Source organism: Pinus tabuliformis, chromosome Q, assembly GCF_031772625.1.
Source record: "Pinus tabuliformis cultivar Carrire ecotype Pingquan chromosome Q, CPIR1, whole genome shotgun sequence".
NCBI classification, from domain to species: domain Eukaryota; kingdom Viridiplantae; phylum Streptophyta; class Pinopsida; order Pinales; family Pinaceae; genus Pinus; species Pinus tabuliformis.
This window is the reverse complement of record NC_142296.1, coordinates 1,028,220,879-1,028,239,512: the sequence shown is the minus strand read 5'-3', so window position 1 is coordinate 1,028,239,512 and position 18,634 is coordinate 1,028,220,879.

Here is an 18,634-nt window from a genome sequence, read left to right as displayed (position 1 = left end):
AAAATCCTAGGTTTTCCTGCTCTGTAAAGCTATTTTGCCTTTCGTGTAGAACCCTTCCTGTAGAAGGCCCCCGGTTCCTGTAGAATGACACTGTGCTTTTGAGCGAGCCCAAAACACGGGAGATTTTCGAACACAGGAAAAAAAACTGGTGGAGGATGACTGGTTAACTATTTTTGGAAGCGGTGGACACGTACTCCAGTTGGGGACATTGTGAATGCAGAGTGAACAGAAGGTGGTGCATGTTTCAGTCGGGCATCTTTTGACTGTAGCGTGATTCGTGTTGAGGGGATGAGGTGGCTGGACTGGACCATTGGTTCGACATCACAATGATAATGTTTCTGCGTGTTTCTGACCGCCATCACCTCCTCTCTACCATTATCTGCCGCCACCACTACCAGTCCCGGCGATTTCTCCCTGAATGGACACTCCACACGTGCTGGCTGCACATCTCGTCAGCAATTTTGAATATAACGAGGCTCGTTTGGATCCCACGAGGATATGTAACTGGCCGAGGGTGGCTAGTTGACTGGCCACCGATTCCACTCAATCCAAACCATTCCCATAGGCATGCAGCTTTTAAAATATGATTTATGCAATTGACGAATGATTTTAGGCACTTACCTGCGTGGTCATGGCCATGTTATGTAGATTTCGGGTTTTGGAACCCATTCCTTCGTTTGTTGTTGCTGCATGCACGGGTTTTGGAACCCAATCCTTCGTTTGTTGTTGTTGCATGCACACTTCATGCTTGGCTTCAACTGCTGCTGATATTCTTACGTTCATGAAGTGCTCTTTGCATCTCTCTTTTACCACTCTTAGTTGTCCCTGTCTCCAGAGTATTTCTTCCAGAGGGGTCAGCTGCTACAGGATTCCTGTAGGATGTCCTGTAACTGCTTCTTCTCCTGGAATGCAAGCTAGAATGAGCAGGGCTATACTGCTGACGAGGATTTCGGCTGATGAGGAGTTAAGATGGAGATTGACATGTATGGTGAGTGAGAAACTACTGCATGATTTGTCAATAAAAGTTTTTGCTGGTAGTATGAAGAAAACAGGGTTTTCTGTGTGTGACTGTGCAGGAACAAATAAAAAAAATGGGTGTAATGGAGGTGTAAAGAGATGGAAGAGGGTGACATATGGTGATGGACAGAAACAAGGATGTTTGCAGGTCTCATAGGCAGATTCCCACCCTTCGGATTCTCTTCCGAGATCAATTCAGGCTTGTCTGTAGGTTCTACAGGATCTTCCTGTAGAACACAGAAACTTCCTGTAGAAGGTGAAATCTTAACCCGGATGAGATCAAATCTTAGGAAAGGGTAGTGGTCATGGAGGAATTGATTGTGAGGGATGCTTGCAGCCTGGTGCTGACCTATGTCCTTGTTTTTTGCGATCCTCCTAACCTGCAATGTCCTTCCTGCAACCTGCAATTTGTTCAACAGAAGTCAGGTTTATTTTTCTGTGTTTTTTTTCTTCTTCTTCTTCTTCTTCTTTTTTGAGACAATCGAGGCATCTCCAGGAGGTTTTCACCCTCACTGCCTGCCGTGGGCACCTCCAAGAGGTTTTCACCCATGGATCATTTTTATTTTTTTTTTTTTTTTTTTTTTTTTTTTTTTCAGTGCTCAAAATGTGGGTGGGGTGGAGACAGGGGCCTGTCCACTACCAGCACTGATTTATCTAGAGTTTCAGTGAACTCCTTCTTGGAAAGGGGCTTCCTGTAGATCTTCAATCGATGCCTATTGACGAGCATGGGGATGGCTTTTTCATCAATGGTCCTGATAAGGACTGAACCATTGTCGTTACATTTCTCCACTGTATATGGTCCCAGCCATCTTGTCCTCAACTTCCCTTTGAAATCCTTGTATCTTGAATCATATAACAGCGCCAAATCTCCTGGATGAAATTGCTTCTCTTTAAGGTGCCGGTCATGCCATATTTTCTTTGGAGTTGGACCACCTCTGAGTGGAGGAGGGCCTGCATTCTTTGTTCATCTAGTCCATTCAGCTGAAGTAGTCTTTCCTGTTGTGCATGGCTGAGGTCTAGGTCTAGCTGAGCTGCCAACCTCAATGTGTTGTATTCAAATTCTATGGACAACAAAGCCTTCTTCCCGTAGACCAGCTCATAAGGTGTGAAACCTGTTGTAGTTTTCCAAGTAGTGTTGTAGGCCCAGGTGGCCTCAACCAAGCGATCTGCCCAATCTTTTCTGTTGCTGCTCACCACTTTAGTCAAAATCTCTTCCAAAGCCCTGTTAGTGACTTCCACCTACCTGTTTGCTTGTGGATGATAAGGGGTGGAAGTTCTGTGCTTAATCTTGTGATGAGCAAGCAGGTATTCAATCAGGTTAGAGGTAAACTGGCTTTCTTGATCTGTGACTAATTCTCTTGGGTAGCCAAACTTATAGAAGATATTTTCCCTCAAAAACTCAGCCACTTTTTCTTCTGTTGCCGCCTTGATTGCCTTTGTTTCTGCCCACTTTGTTAGATAGTCCGTGCACACAATGATGTAAGACTTTTGTTTTGAAGGAGGGTTGATAGGACCCACAAAGTCCATGCCCCACTTCTCAAATGGCTCAAAAGTCACCTGAGGTTGGAGAGGCATTTCATCCCTTGGAGTCGGTTTCCCCATCCTTTGACATCGGTCACATTGGCTGATGTATCTTCTGACATCTTGATGAAGAGTGGGCCAATAGTAGCCTGCCTGTAGAATTTTGAAAGCGGTTCTTTTTGCTGCAAAGTGGCCTCCACAGGGTCCATCATGACAGGTTAGGAGGATGTCAAAAACTTCCTCCTCCCTGACACAATGCCTCAAAATCTGATCTGGGCCAAGTTTGAACAGGTTGCCCCCAATCCAAGTGAATGGGGCGCTTTTCCTCACGATCTTGCTCTTCTCTTTTGAGGATAGGTGTGGCGGGAATTGTGCTGAAACCAAGTAATTTGCTATATCAGCAAACCATGGAGAGAGTACTGAAATAGAAAACAGGTGTTCATCTGGCAGTTGATCATCCACCACCCCTTCTTCACTTGCAGGAAAATCTAGTCTAGACAGAAAATTAGCAACAACATTTTCCTTACCTGGCTTATCAACAATGGTCAAATCAAATTGTTGCAATAAAAGTAACCATCTAATGATATGAGCATTTACATCAGGTTTATTCATCAAATACCTAATTGCAGCATGATCAGTGTGTACGAATGTTTGATAACCAGTGATGTAGTGCCTGAACTTGTTTAGGGAATGGACTACAGCTAGGAGCTCTTTCTCGGTTACAGTATAGTTTAATTCTGCCTTGGACAGGTTTTTACTAACAAAATATATGGCATACGGTAGCTTCTCTTCAACTTGTCCTAAGGCTGCCCCTATGGCTTTATTCGAGGCATCTGTGTGGATGTGGAAAGGTAGGGCCCAGTTTGGACCTCTCAAGATTGGGGCAGTTACCAACTTATCTTTCAACACATCCAGAGCCTCTTGACAGTTATCAGTCCATATAAACTCGACATCTTTCCCCAAAAGACCAAACAATGGAGAGGCTAGCTTACTAAAATCTTTAATGAACCTTCTATAATATCCTGCTAAGCCTAAAAAACTCTGAACATCTCTTACCTTTTGAGGAGGTGGAACCCTTTGGATGATAGCAATCTTGTTGGGATCCACCTGTAATCCTTGCTGAGAAATTGTATGACCTAGCACGGTCCCTTCAGTCATTAGGAATTCACATTTTTCAAGACTGAGGGACAGGTTCATTTCAACACATTTGGTTAAAACTTTTCCCAGGTTAGTCACTGCTTCTTGGAAGTTGGACCCATAAGGAGTAAAGTCATCCATATAGATTTCCACCAAATCATGAACCAACTCAGCAAATATGCTCAGTACTGCTCTCTAGAAAGTGGCAGGAGCGTTGCATAACCCAAAGGGAAGGACCCAGTAGGCAAAGGTACCCCATGGACAAGTGAAAGTGGTCTTATCTTGGTCTTCCGGGCTGATTTGGATCTGATTATACCCACTAAACCCATCTAGGAAGGAAAAGAACTTCTTCCCTGCCAGGCCATCTAACACTTGATCTATGAAAGGCAAAGGGAAATGGTCCTTCTTGGTAGCTTTGTTAAGTTCTCGATAATCTACACAGATTCTCCACTTCCCATTTTTCTTGGGCACAAGCACCAGAGGAGAAACCCACTCGCTATCAGAGATGGGGTAGATGAATCCTGCATCCAACAACTTTTGCAATTCTTCTTTGACAATGTCCTTAAGGGCTGGATTCATTCTCTTCTAAGGTTGTCTGACTGGTTTACAATCCTCTTTAATGTAAATGTGATGGGTACAGACTGAAGGGTGGACTCCTTTCATCTCCTTATAGCTCCAAGCAAAAGCATCCAAATGGCGGTTCAATAGGCTACACAGCTCCTTCTCTTGAGAGGGAGATAGGGATGAGTTGATCTTCAAGGTTCTTTCAGGGCCAAATTCCACATTCTTAACTCAGGAAGAGGTTGAATCAGCCACACAGAGATCCACTAAAGCACTGGCTTGGTTGTCTCCTGCCAACTCTTCTAATGGCAGCACACTGGGAGGTGGATTTTGAATTAAATTCTCAATAAGGTCATCCTCAGTTTGAGGACCTCCCCTGGTGGCTTCCACAGTGCACACTGGTGCAGAGTAGACTTCATCCTCATCTTCCTCCTCCAACCAGAGAGGTAAGTCATGTTCGAGCAAAGGCTGGGCAGGAGGATATAGGACTAGTTGTTTGGACATTGGCCCATTCTTAATGGTCATGCTCCCAGCTCAACAACTGATGTAAGCATCTGCAGTAGCTAACCAAGGCCTTCCCAAAATGAGGGGGTATCCAGTGAGTTTTGCCTTTGGCTGAAGGACCAAAAAGTCCGCAGGTACTCCCAAGAATCAACAGAGACCAGACATCTTCCATAATCCCTTCAGGAGTCACGGTGGAACGTTCTTGCTAACTGCAGTACTGTCGAGGTCTTTCTTAGGGAACCCTGAAGGTTAAGTTTGAGCATAGTTTCCCTGGTCATCACATTAATGGCAGCCCCTAGATCAATCAGGGTGTGGGGGATTATGGTGCCATTGATGTGGACATCCACTATAGGACTCCCAGGGTCCAAATATTTTGGATAGATTACTTGTCCCAACATTAGGTCGGACAGTTGTCCTATGACATTGATAGTTGGGGCATCTCTCTTGCGCCTGCCTGGGTGCTTGAAACACTTCTCTTTGATCAATTTTTTGTAGATTGGTACATCTTTGATGGCCTGGAGAAGTGGTATTTTTACACACAACTGTTTAAGTTCTCCCAGAAGTTCAGTCTCTTCTGGGTTTGGTTGCGTGTTTCCAGTTAGTCTCTTAGGAAAGGGTGGAATGGCTTTGGGTTCACTTTCCTGTTCCTCTACTTCATCCTCCTTAGGAGGAGGTTGGCTATCTGGGAGGACCTTCCCAGATCGTAGGTTGATCTCTTGAATCTCCACAACATAGGTAGGGCATGTTGTCTCTCTAGTATATACCTGCTGGGCCTGTCTGTTATTGGGGTTTGGGTTCGGTTGAGCAGGCATCTGGGGTTGTCTTGGAGGAGCAGGAGGTAATGGTTGTGGTTGAGCAGGTGGTGGAGGCAAAATGGCGAGAGGAGAGTTGTATTGGGGCCTCCACCCCTGTTGCGGTGCATTCCACTGAGGTTACGGCTGAACATGAGAATGAAACGAATGAGTAGCAGGTTGAGTATGGTATTGAGATGGATATGACCAAGGAGGGGGTGCAGACCAGGAAGGATGAGCAGGGGGACCCAAGAAGGTATGTGAGTGGATTGGTTGGGGTTGTAATAAGTTTGGGATGTCCCTTGCATCCCCTGTTGGTAAGGTCTGGATCCATGTGGCCTCCTTTGGTTGAGGAAGTAGAGTGGTTCAGTGGCTCCTTTAGCCCCTTGGTACACAGCTTTAAGTCCGGGTAAGGTTGGGCACTGGTTTGTAGGGTGGTCTTCCTCACAAACGAAACATACCTCTACTGAGTGCAATGGACACTCGTTCTTAGGATGCTTCCTTGTGCATCTGGGACAAAAGATGGCCAAAGCCCTCTCAGCTTCCTCTTTCTTCTGTTGGATTCGGAAAGTATCCAGTTGCATGGCAATGGTCTATCTCACCTCACTTTTAAGGTCTTCCATCTGATTTGTAAACTCATGTTTGGAGAAGGTGGCACTAGCTGAAAGTGGATTCTCCCTACCTCTTTTCCAGGCTGCCCTAGAATGGTTTCTAAACACAATCTTTATAGTAATATGTCATCATAAGGTAGTTGTAGATGCCCTCCAGCGATAAATGGAGGGTATCTAGAAGGTCTTCAGGGACTCCTCGAAGCAGAACCGGCTTCAGAGATTCGGGGTCAAGTGTGCACCTGGCCCTTTTATAACTGAGTTGGAACCTTTCTTCATAGTCTTCCAAAGACTCATCACTTCCCATGGTCATTCGAAATATTTCTCCCTTCGTCTCCTTTGACCTACATAATCCTAGTATTTGTTGTTAAAGGCTCGCTGCATTTGAGCCCAAGTTGTGATACTATTTCCAGGTAACCTCATGAACCAACGTAGTGCTGCATCCTTGAGGGTAGAGGGAAAGAGTTTCAACTTTTGTTCTTCTTCTGCATAGTCATAAGTTCGACAAAGGACAGAAAACTCAAACAAGAAGGTATTAGGGTCTTCAGTGGTTAATCCATGGAAGTGGGGTAAGGCTAAGGGACTTATGTTTTTCATTTTTGTGTCTCCATTTGTCTCTCGGATGGGAAAGTCACCTTCTATTCTCTCCTCATTCCCTATACCGTTCTTGTGTTCAACCATGGTCTCAGGAGGAACGTTTTCTTGCTCTTCTTCTGTTATAAGATCTTTGTATATCTCTGGAGGTTCACCTATAGGTTCTTTTGGATCACTACCACTGAAGAAGAGAGAAGGGTGATTCAGTGATGTGGTGGGGGTGTTGGGTAAGAATTTTCTTGTATTGTCTCTGTTCCTACGAGGCATGAAAGGAAATATTTTTGGTTGATTTTATTTATTTATTTATTTTTTTTATTTTTATTTTTTTCTGCTTGTACCTGCAAAACTGAAATAGATTGAACTGCAACTAACTAAAATCTATCTTGCTGAAATGAAAATGCAGAATTGAAATGAAAGCAGGAAAGGGCTAATCTACGTTGCTGAAATGAAATTACAGGAATGAAATGCTAAGCTACATTTGCAGAATGGAAATTTCAAAATTGAAATGCTAATCTACGCTTGCAGAATTGAAATTGCGGAATTGAAATGCTAATCTATGAAAGCAAGAAATGCTAATCTACGCTTGCTGAAATGAAATGAAAGCAGGAAATGTCTAATCTACTTTTGCGGAAATGAAATTGCAGAATGGAAATGAAACAACTACTCTACGAAATAAACTACTTAGCAGAAGGTTGCAGTAGAAAATAGAAGAAAAGCAGCAATCACAAATACTCTGACACTTCCCCGGCAATGGCGCCAAAAAGATGGTGGGCTCCAATATTGCAGCAATGCTGCTACAACTCCTGGGACTCCCTTCTTTACTTTTATCAACTCGGTAGTTTGTAACAAACTTGGAAGCGACGGTGTTATATGCACAAGTACTATCTCTTGCGTAGGCTGTCACTTGATCAGCTGGCACAAGTCCGCTAGGAGCTTAAGCCAACCTCTATGAGCTCTTAGAAGAAGCTTTTAACTGTGATGGATGAAAGCTAACTCAAAGGAGGTTAATCTACATGCAGAAAGAAACTAAAAGCTGAAAGGAAATGCAAACCTAGTTTTACCGACTAACCCTACTGGTGCAAGCAAAGAGATGCAAGTTGCAAAAATGGATGCGATTGACTCTTGGAAAGGTTAAATGCATGTGACTAAGCTACTTCTGAAGGAAAATATGGAAAACACATCTTTTTGTATTTTTGAGTAATTTTTCAGAATTATTATGCATGTGCTTTAACTATTTTTAACTGTGCAGGGGTTTATTAGCGAAAGGAAATGGAGTGGGCATTTGCAGGAGGTTGGAAGGTGAGAAGAGGGCCTAAGGGGTCCCTAGCACCCTTCCAGAGAGTTTCACAGTGATCATATCTCGAGAAACTGCTCACATGCTCTTCTATAGGAATTTTGCATGGGTTCTCCAAGATGTTCTATAGAAAGAGCCGAGAGAGGATTTTGAGGGTTGATGGAGGAAAAATGGTGGGAAAGTGGAAATGGAGGATGGATGAGGATGTGAAGAGGTCTAGGACCTGGTAAATGAGGCTAAGGAGTGATGAAGATGGTTGGATTTGTTCAAGGATGGAGGGAGCAATGTTGCACAAAAATGTAGAAATTAGGTCAAATTGGAAAAGTGTGGCAAATGAAGGGAAGGAATCCGGAATTTGGGGTTGGAGAAGGTTTGTGATGAAGGAAGGATAGGCATGGATGTATTACAGGTGATTTGCACACTATCTCTCAAAACTAATCAAATAAAGACTAGAAAAATCAGAGATCTATCTACTTTGACCTAATCTGACCTAAAAACCAGAAACATGATGAACAACAAGTTATGAACAGGAAATCATGCAAGATAACTATGGAAACTAAGCAAGAATAGATTCTAAACATGCAAGTACAACTAGTATCAACTTTCCTAACTAAAAATCTAACACTAGCAATTGCATGAAGAGGCAAAAACAATGTTTTTGTGGCAGCAAGTATGCCTTGGTCTCAGCTCATGGTCCCAAGGAGGGAGAGATGAGATCAGGGATTGCTTGGTGGCCTTTTTGTAGATCTTTTCTGTTATCAAACTGTCAAATCAACCTAAAGCATGAAAAGCTATTTTAATCATCAAAATCAACCTAAGTAACAAAGCAAGATCTTAACCTAAATAGCAGAAATTATTCTATGAATGCAAAGAAAACACATAATAGTACACAAAGGAGGTACTGGCACTTGGGTTGGGCCAACCCCAAGAGCTACAGCCTCCTAAGAAAAGCTCAGAGCTGGTGCAAATTGAAATTTATCTCCATTACTCAAAAAATAACCATGTCACAAAAATGTTTACAGCAAAAGCTTGAAAATGAGCTGAAAGGCAGAGCAGCACCAAAGTGCGAAAAACAATTGTTCAAGAGCTAAACTACCAAGGCTTGAAGCCTTCCTACTTATGCACCACAAGGACCTCCAACACCCTCCTTAACTTGAGGGGCTTGTCTGCTCAAAACTGCAAGTAATCAACCACTTCACAAAAGCTGCTCAGCTGCCCTTGGAAATAATCTTCGGTGGGTTGTTGAACTCCGAGCTGATGGTGGAGAACTCGAGGAAGGGGCCATTTAGTGTAGGAGACACACTTCCTACTAATCCTCAGCCTTTTTCCCTTGTATTTGGCTGTCAACTGGCTCATAAATGCTTGACCTTAGTCCAAAAGATGTCCAAAAATCTGCAATAAGCACGTATTAGACTTCATGGTCAAGTGACTATTCTCATTCATTCAATTAAAATAAATATACTCAAAAGCATGCATAAACTATGAAGAATGGTGGATTAATCAAGAATAATAGGCAAAATGAGCCCAATAAATTACCTATTTTTGGGGCTCATCAATCAGTTATCGGATGAACACTTATTCACCATTTCAGTTCTCTCTCCATGGTTTGCTAACATAAAAACTACTTGGTGTATGCACAGTTTCCACTGAACTTGTCCTCCAAAGAGAAAAGCAAGGTTGTGAGGAAGAGTGCCCCATTCACTTGGATTGGGGGCAACCTCTTCAAACTAGGCCCGGATCAAATTCTGAGAAGATGTGTCAAGGAGGAGGAAGTCTTTGACATCCTTCTGACCTGTCATGATGGGCCTTGTGGAGGTCACTTTGTAGCCAAGAGGACAACATTCAAGGTGCTACAATTTGGTTATTATTGGCCCACTCTTCACCAAGATGTGAGGAGGTATACTAGTCAGTGTGATCGGTGCCAAAGGATGGGAAAACCTACCCCAAGGGATGAAATGCCTTTGCAACCTCAAGTGAATTTCGAGCCATTTGACAAGTGGTGCATGGATTTCATTAGACACATTGACCCTCCATCTAGGCAAAATAAGTACATCATTGTGTGCACTGACTATTTAACCAAGTGGGCTGAAGCAAAGGCCATCAAGGTAGCAACATGGGAGAAAGTGGTTGAGTTCTTAGGGGAAAATGTATTTTATAAGTTTTGGTACCCTAGAGAACTGGTCATTGATCAAGGCGGCCAGTATACATCTCACATGATTGAAAATTTGTTAAGCCAGCACAAGATCAAGCATAGAACATCCACTCCTTACCACCCACAAGCTAATGGGCAAGTGGAGGTGACTAACAGAGCGCTGGAGGGCATTCTAACAAAAGTGATTAGCTGCAGTAGAAAGGACTGGGCAGATATATTAGTTGAGGCTACTTGGGCCTATAATACCACCTAGAAGACCACCACTGGGTTCACTCCTTATGAGTTGGTCTATGGGAAGAAGGCCCTGTTGTCCATTTAATTTGAGTACAACACATTAAGAATGACAGCACAACCAGATCTATATCTCACCAAGGCACAACAAGAGAGATTGCTCTAGCTGAATGGGTATAGATGAGTTTAGAATGCAGGCCCTCCTGCACACAGAGGTGACTCAAGTTCAAAGGAAGATCTGGCATGACAAGAACATAATTGACAAACAATTTAAAGAAGAGGATTGGTCTTTGTTGTATGATTCCAGATACAAGGATTTTAAAGGCAAGTTAAGGACTAGATGGTTAGGGCCTTATGTCATAGAAAAATGCCATGATAATGGTTCAGTGCAGATGAGAACCATTGATGCAGAGGCTATTCCTTTACCTGTCAATGGGCACAGATTGAAGGTCTACAAGAAGCCCTTGTCAAAGAAAGAATTCATTAATGGCATCAGCAAGACAGTGATGGTAGTGGAGCAAGTCTCAACTTCTACCCCATCAAGTCACTGAAAAAAGAAAGGAAAAAAGAGAAAAAATAAAGAGACTCAGGTGAAAACCTCCATGAGGTACCTGAGTCCCACTGTTGGGTTGAAAACCTCTTGAGGCGGCCCAATGGTGTCAGAAAAAGAAAAAAGAGATAAAAATATCTCTGGGTGAAAACCTCTTTTGAGTCACCTAGGGAAAGCAACTAGGATGAAAACCTCTTGGAGGCAGACTAACTGTTTTAAAAAAAAATAAAAAATAAAAAAGATATAAAAAAATAAAAAATAAAAACTTTGAAAATATTGTTTGCAAGTCAGCAGGAGGAGGATCAGATCAATAAGACAGGAGAAAAAGGACCTATACAGTTCATGTTTTCATTCCTCCATTCCATATTCTTCATCATCCTATCATTCCCTCCATTTGTGAACTCATCTAGCTCAGTTTGCATGGGTTCTGTGTTTTCTATAGGATTCCTTGTAAACCTACAGGATTCCCTGAAAACCTACAGGATGATCCTGTAGGAATTACAGTGGCTTGGGAATCCCAAGGAAAGTGACCCTAGAGCAAGGGGATGACCTGCTTGTGTCAAAAAAATAAAATTTTACTTCACCACCTCATCACCATGCCTCTCTCCACAATGATTACCCCTGCATTCCTCTAATAAGTCAGTTTCAAAAAAGAGTACAGTTTTAAGAAAAAAAATAATAATAAAAATGAAATAAATAAATAAATAAATAAATATAAAATACAAAATACAAAATAAATAAATAAAATAAATAAATAGATAAATAAAATAAAATAAAATAAATAAATAAAAAGAGGATAAGGGCACAACACATGAAGGCTATACCTCTCACCTACCGATCACTAGACCCCTTCTCTACCCATGACAACAATCCTCATGCTCCAAAAGTGAAGGAATGAATAAAATTTTTTTAAGGTAGAGGCAGTTACATGACATCTTATAGGAAATCCTGTAGCAACCTATCCCACAAAACAAAATTTCACAGGTTGTAGTCATCTTCAGCATGGAGATCCCAATGTCAAGGAAGCTCCTCTAGAGCTCAGCAACAACAACAGGATCGCTAGCATCACCCTCTAGTACCTGCACATCAAAGGAGGCCAATAAAAAAAAAAAAAAAAAAAAAAAAATATGCAACAAATACACAACAAGGACATCATTCTCCAACAAGCAACACCATCAAGGCATCTTACCACAAGCATGTCATCTCGCTTAAGCTCTCTTTTTAGCATAACATGATCAAAAATGTAGGATTGTGTAAGAGTTGGTTTTATAAGCAAAGGTGGCCAGTTAACTTGGCCACCTTCGGCCATTCAATGAGGATAATACAGTTAGTTCACTACAAACATGGCAGCAGTCAAATCAAGAGAAAGAGAATATGAGGCCAAAAGTGGTTAAGTTATGGATGACTGAAGTGGGAGATGATTACAAGGTAAGGAGGAATGATGAAGTGGTAGACGGTCCAAAGGGGGTGCTTGTACTTTGGTTGCCAGCACACCATCCCACACAACCACCCATATGAGGAAATCAATCATTGATTCCCATGCATGGGAGGCATTCGTAATCTCAAGGATACATCGAAAGCAAGGTTTCTCTTGGCTCTTGAAACAGTGTCTATAGGAAAGACAATGAGTAGTTTTTCAACGCAAGAGCACCTATAGGATCCTACAGCATAACCTACAAGATACAGATCAATCATCTACAGGCTTGGAAATGGGCATTTAGAAAGGAAAAATCAAAGGTTGGCTTCATCAGGCAGTAACCAGGAGATAGGAGCTATACCTTCCCACACTTTCCAAGTTAAAAAAATATAGAAAAACCTTCTATTTTGTTAAGGATATTGCAGTCTAGGGGAATTGTATACAGAATTTTCATTTAAAATCTCTCACCCATTAGAATTTGGAATTAGACCCCTACAAGCTTCCACAATCATCAGGGCAAAAATGACAGGGGATTTAACGAGAGGAAACCCACAAACACATTGAGAATTCATCAGCACCCTCCTGTAGTAGAGATCTTCACAAGGCACAATTGGATGAGTTTCTTTGAAAAAATGAGGGGATACGATGATGAGGTGGCTAGATACATTGCTCTCTCACTCATACCACTAACTAGGACCCATGCCACTACTGTGGTGAAAGGCCTCTCAATAGAAATCACCCCTGAAGTCATAGGTAGAATCACCACACTTCCTTTAGGGTTGCCTTGGAGAAAGGAAGATAAGGGTAACAGCTAACTTGCAAAGAAGAAATTATTTTTGGAAGGAGAGGAGGCAATGGAAGACAAAAACGGGGTCAAAAGAGAAATCCTGCCATACCCTTGGAATGAAATTAGCTTACCACCACATTAAATTGTTGAAAATAATACTGAGAGGGGGGGGGGGTGAATCAGTATTATTAAGTCAAATTCTTTTTCAATTTGTACAAAGAATTGTATACGCTACTTTAGTTAATGGAAACAGTGTGTATACGCAACTCTGACTAATGAAACTCGCATATAACTTCCAGACTTATAATTTAATTTATTCTTCAGATGTTGATCATTAATCTGTGTGTCAAAACCATATAACAGCAACCAGGAACAAAAAGTAGAGCAGACAGTCACACAAAAGAACACAAGATATAAGGTGGAAACCCAATGTGGGTGAAAACCACCTGCTGCAATATGTCTCTATCTTCTTTCAATTAGAAACTTCTTTTTACAATGATTCTGTACTGGTGCAGTCTTATATCAGCATGTAGGCTTCAACCTGCAGAAGGCTACAACCTTCTCTCGTTTTCCAGATTCTTCTGGAAGGGAGCTACAACCCCCTTTTCTCTTGTACTAGCTGAGGTACTAGTATGTAGGTGCTGACCTACAGAAGGCTACAACCTTCTCTTTTCTTCCAGGGACCACGTTTCATAAATTTTCAGACTAGATCCATGAATATCAATCAAACATCAAGTAGATCTGTAACAACCAATCTCCTTTGTAAAAATACTGAATCAACCAATAACTTCTCAGAATGTTGTAACCAGAAAACAATACCAGTAACCAGACACCAATTCTGAACCTAGAACACTGCAACAATAAACAGAAACAGCTAAAACATAATTCAAGAGATGTACGCTACTTCATCAATAGAAACCTGCGTACATACGCAGCTATGTCAAATACAAACAGCTTATCCGCAGTCTTCACTTGCTTAACCTGCATGTATACGTGCCTCCGCTGTGTCGAACCTGCGTACAGATCTATAAAAGATAATTTATCCTTTTACTTAATCAGACATCAGTTATACCCAGATTATCAAGTTTATAGATCTAGTCATGCACCAAATATAATAAATCAAAATCACACAATGATACTACTTTTCAAGCCTTGAGATCTCGACCCATCAATAGATCTTAACCATCGTGTACTGCTCAGGTTCCTCCTTGATTCAGATCCAGTTGTAACTCACCAACCAATCACCAATATTCCAGATCTTGCTCCTCTCAAGATATTCAACACATAAGTCCATACCTTTGCCAAATGATATCCTTCCCTTTTTATAGTCTTAGGCCTTACTCAAACGATGGTCCAAAACCATTGAGAACTAATATTGGGACCCAATACTTGGGTTCAACACTTTAAATGCAATACCAAGGACCAAAGCCATAGGTTCAAATATGTCAGACTAAATACCATGGACCAACCATAATTTTTCCCACATGTACGTGCTTTTCTTTGCATGAAAGTGTGTGCATACGTATACGCGCCTTCTGATCGGTACACCCCCGTGTATACACGACTTTGTTACGGGAACCTGCGTATACCTCATTTTCTTTCATTCTGAGAGCCTGAACTGTGATCTTCCATTTGAGTGAGTTGCCATCAAGGACAACACTTATGTCATAGAGCCAAACCTGTGTCATAATGCCAACAATCTCCCTCTTTGGACTTGATGGCAACCCAAAGTCACTCAAAGTCATTCTCCCCCTTTGATATCAAGGGCAAAGGGTTATGCTCCCCCTGAGTCCATGCTAAAATCTCTACTCTGTTGTGTTGTCCAAGCTCCCCCTGACTTGTAGGCAAGGTCTGCAAGAAGATGTTCTATAAAAGAAAAAGACTTTATACATCATAAATGACCTTCCTCTCACCAAAGATTCATACATACATCCATCTCCCATCCAAATGGGACTATACCAGTATTGACTCATCCACCCAACCAAGTGGGGACACATGATAAGAACATTACATCATTCATCCCAGGCATAGTGGGGAAACCAAAATAGGCCGTTACATGACCTTGATAAAAGAAATATAAGACATGGAGACAAAATATCTACAACAAGACTTTGACAGTTATCAACAACTAACATCAGCAGCATTTGTCAATCATTATTCAGACCAGCACCCATGTTCTCCTTCTGCACCTGTTCTACCTAAAATCAAATCAACTCTGAATTTGAACCAAGATCTTCTAAGATAATGCCAACAATGCAATATTAGAAGAATATATGCTCCCCCTGAACCTGTGCCAAATGGTCTCTGTCAGACCCATATCAGACTCTTTTCATCCTGAGCCTGGCCCCACTGATTTTCTTCAACATATACGCGAGTGTTTCTTCATGAAACGGCGTATGTACACGGATCCTCCTCATTCAACTCGTGTACAACCACTTTTCTTGAAACAGACAAGATTCAACAACAAGATGATGCATCAACTACCCCAGCTTCTGTCTAAGGTATTCAAATGTCTCCCTGGGTAGTGGTTTGGTGAGGATATCAGCAACTTGTTCCTTAGAGGGAACATACTCCAATTTGACCTTTTGTTCAAGCACTTGTTCCCGGAGAAAATGATACTTGATTGGTATGTGCTTAGTCTTTGAATGCATGACAGGATTCTTTGAAATATTGATTGCACTTGTATTATCACAAAAAATGGAGATAGGTGGAGTACAAGTGATTTGAAGGTCTTGCAATGTTTGCATCATCCAAAGGAGTTGTGTGCAGCAAGATGCAACAGCTACATATTCTGCTTCAGCTGTAGATAATGCAATAGAACTTTGTTTCTTGTTGAACCAAGATACTAATCTAGAACCCATGAAGAATGCACCACCACTAGTGCTTTTTCTGTCATCCACGCTTCCTACCCAATCCGCATCTGTATATGCATGAAGTGTGAGATCTGTGCCTCTAGGATACCATAAGCCATAGTTTTGAGTTCCTTTAAGATACTTGAAAATTCTCTTAACTGCCTGAAGATGAGTTTCCTTTGGATTTGCCTGAAACCTTCCAACTATTCCCACTGCATGCATAATGTCTGGTCGGGTACCTGTTAGATAGAGTAGACTACCAATCATGGATCTATAGGTTGGTTAATTCATCATTTGCGCTGAGGCTGCATCCTGTTACCATAGGGGTACATATTGGTTTCGAATCCTCCATCCCATATTTCTTCAAGATCTACTTGAGATACTTGGTTTGTGATAGAAAAATGTCGTCTTTTTTTTGTTGGACTTGTAAACTGAGAAAATATGTGAGCTCACCAAGCATGGACATTTCAAACTCCTTCTGCATTATCAAGGCAAAATTTTTACTCATGTCTTCTTCATTGCTACCAAAGATGATATCATCAACATACACAACAAGTATTAGCAACTTATCATTGTCAATTTTTATATATAGATTGCTATCTGTTGATCCTTTTATAAAACCTTGTTGATGGAGATACTTATCCAACTGATAATACCAAGCCCTTGGAGCCTGTTTAAGGCCATAGAGAGCCTTTTTGAGTCTGCATACAAGTTTTGGATCATTTCCAAGAATAAACCCATCTGGTTGCTCAATATACACTTCTTCATCCAAGTCTCCATTTAGAAAGGCAGATTTCACGTCCATTTGAAATACTTTGAACTTCTGAAAGCTAGAAAGAGCAAGGAACATTCTTATGGCCTCCAGTCTAGCAACTGGTGCAAAATTTTCTTCAAAGTCTATGCCTTCTTGTTGAGCATATCCTTTACAAACAAGTCTAGCCTTGTTTCTAATAACATCTCCATTTTCATTCAACTTGTTTTTGAATATCCATTTTGTTCCTATGACATTTTTATCTTTTGGTCTAGGAACCAACTCCCAAGTGTTATTCTTTTCAATCTGCTCAAGTTCTTCCTCCATGGCCTTGACCCAGCATTCATCTTTGCATGCCTCTCTTACATTTTGTGGTTCAGTGGAGGAGAGCAATGCTAGATAGCTTGAAGCTTCTGAAATGGTTCTTCTTGTCTGTACACCTGCCTCTTTCTGCCCCAAAATTTGAGATTCTGGATGATTCTTCTGAACGTACCTGGATGGAGTCTTTTCTTCTATCCTTATCTATTCTTCTGGTGCCTCATGGGTTTCTTCTTCATCATGAATCTGATTTGATGTTGATGGATAGTCCTCATCATCTTCGAAATCTTCAGATTTTACTTGCCTAGGAGTGTTTCCTTCTTCATCAACCACTACATCAATACTTTCAACAATTTTTCCAAGTCTTTTATTGTAACACTTGTATGCTTTTTTGTGGGGAGAGTAACCAAGGAGAATGCCTTCATCTACTCTAGGTTCAAACTTGCCAAGATTTTCATCAGTCTTCTTGATGTAGCATTTGCTTCCAAAAATTTTGAAGTATTTTACCGTGGGAGTCTTACCATACCAAAGTTCATGAGGAGTTTGAGTGTTGTTTACCCGGATATTTGTCTTGTTGAGAATAGTAACTGCAGCAAATGTGGCTTCACCCCAGAAGGTTGCGGGACTTCTAGACTCATCAAGCATAGCACGAGCAATTTGCTAAACTATTCTGTTCATCCTTTCCACTACTCCATTTTGCTGAGGAGTCCTTGCAGTAGAGAATTCCCTTCTTATTCCATGTTCTTCACAAAAATCGAAAAATTCATCCGAGGTAAATTCTCCTCCTCGATCAGACTTGAGGCATTTGATTCTGCGATCTGATTCGTTCTCCACCAAGGCTTTGAATGATTTGAATTTTTCGAAATCTTCATATTTATGCTTCATAAGTCCTATCCAACACATCCTAGAAAAGTCGTCAATGAACAATATAAAGTATTCTTCTCCTCGAGGTGACTGTAGAAATTTTGAATAATAAACACTTATTCACAGAGATTATCCCGATTATACACTATTGCGGAATACATGCACAATACATAATCTCCTCTACGTTGATCATCAATTTAGCAGCATTAAAAACAATGAAACATCAATCGCATGCGCACATTAACATAGTATGTAACCCAGGGAAAGCATACAGCTGAAAACCCCACACTATCTATATATTATAATGATTGAGAACATGTAACAATACAGTACAATACTCCTCACAAGTACTCAGTACTATCTCCACCTGTTACACACAAAACTGGCTCAGATCCAAACAAGTCACAGGTTCAAATCTCCTCCGCTACTTTTCCTGCCTCCACTGCACAATCCTACAAGAGAATCACGTGAGCACAAGCTACAATTGCCTTGATATTGGCCCACACTGCACAATCCTCATTGGCATAACTCAATCCCATGCATGTGCAAAATCTCATGCACAACTGATAGTCACAACTCACCCTTTCACTTACCTCTAACACCTGTCTCTATTGAACTGTCCATGCACTGAGTTAACTAATGTATTCTTTAGTTTCTTTATGAGTTAATAATTAGTGAATTAATT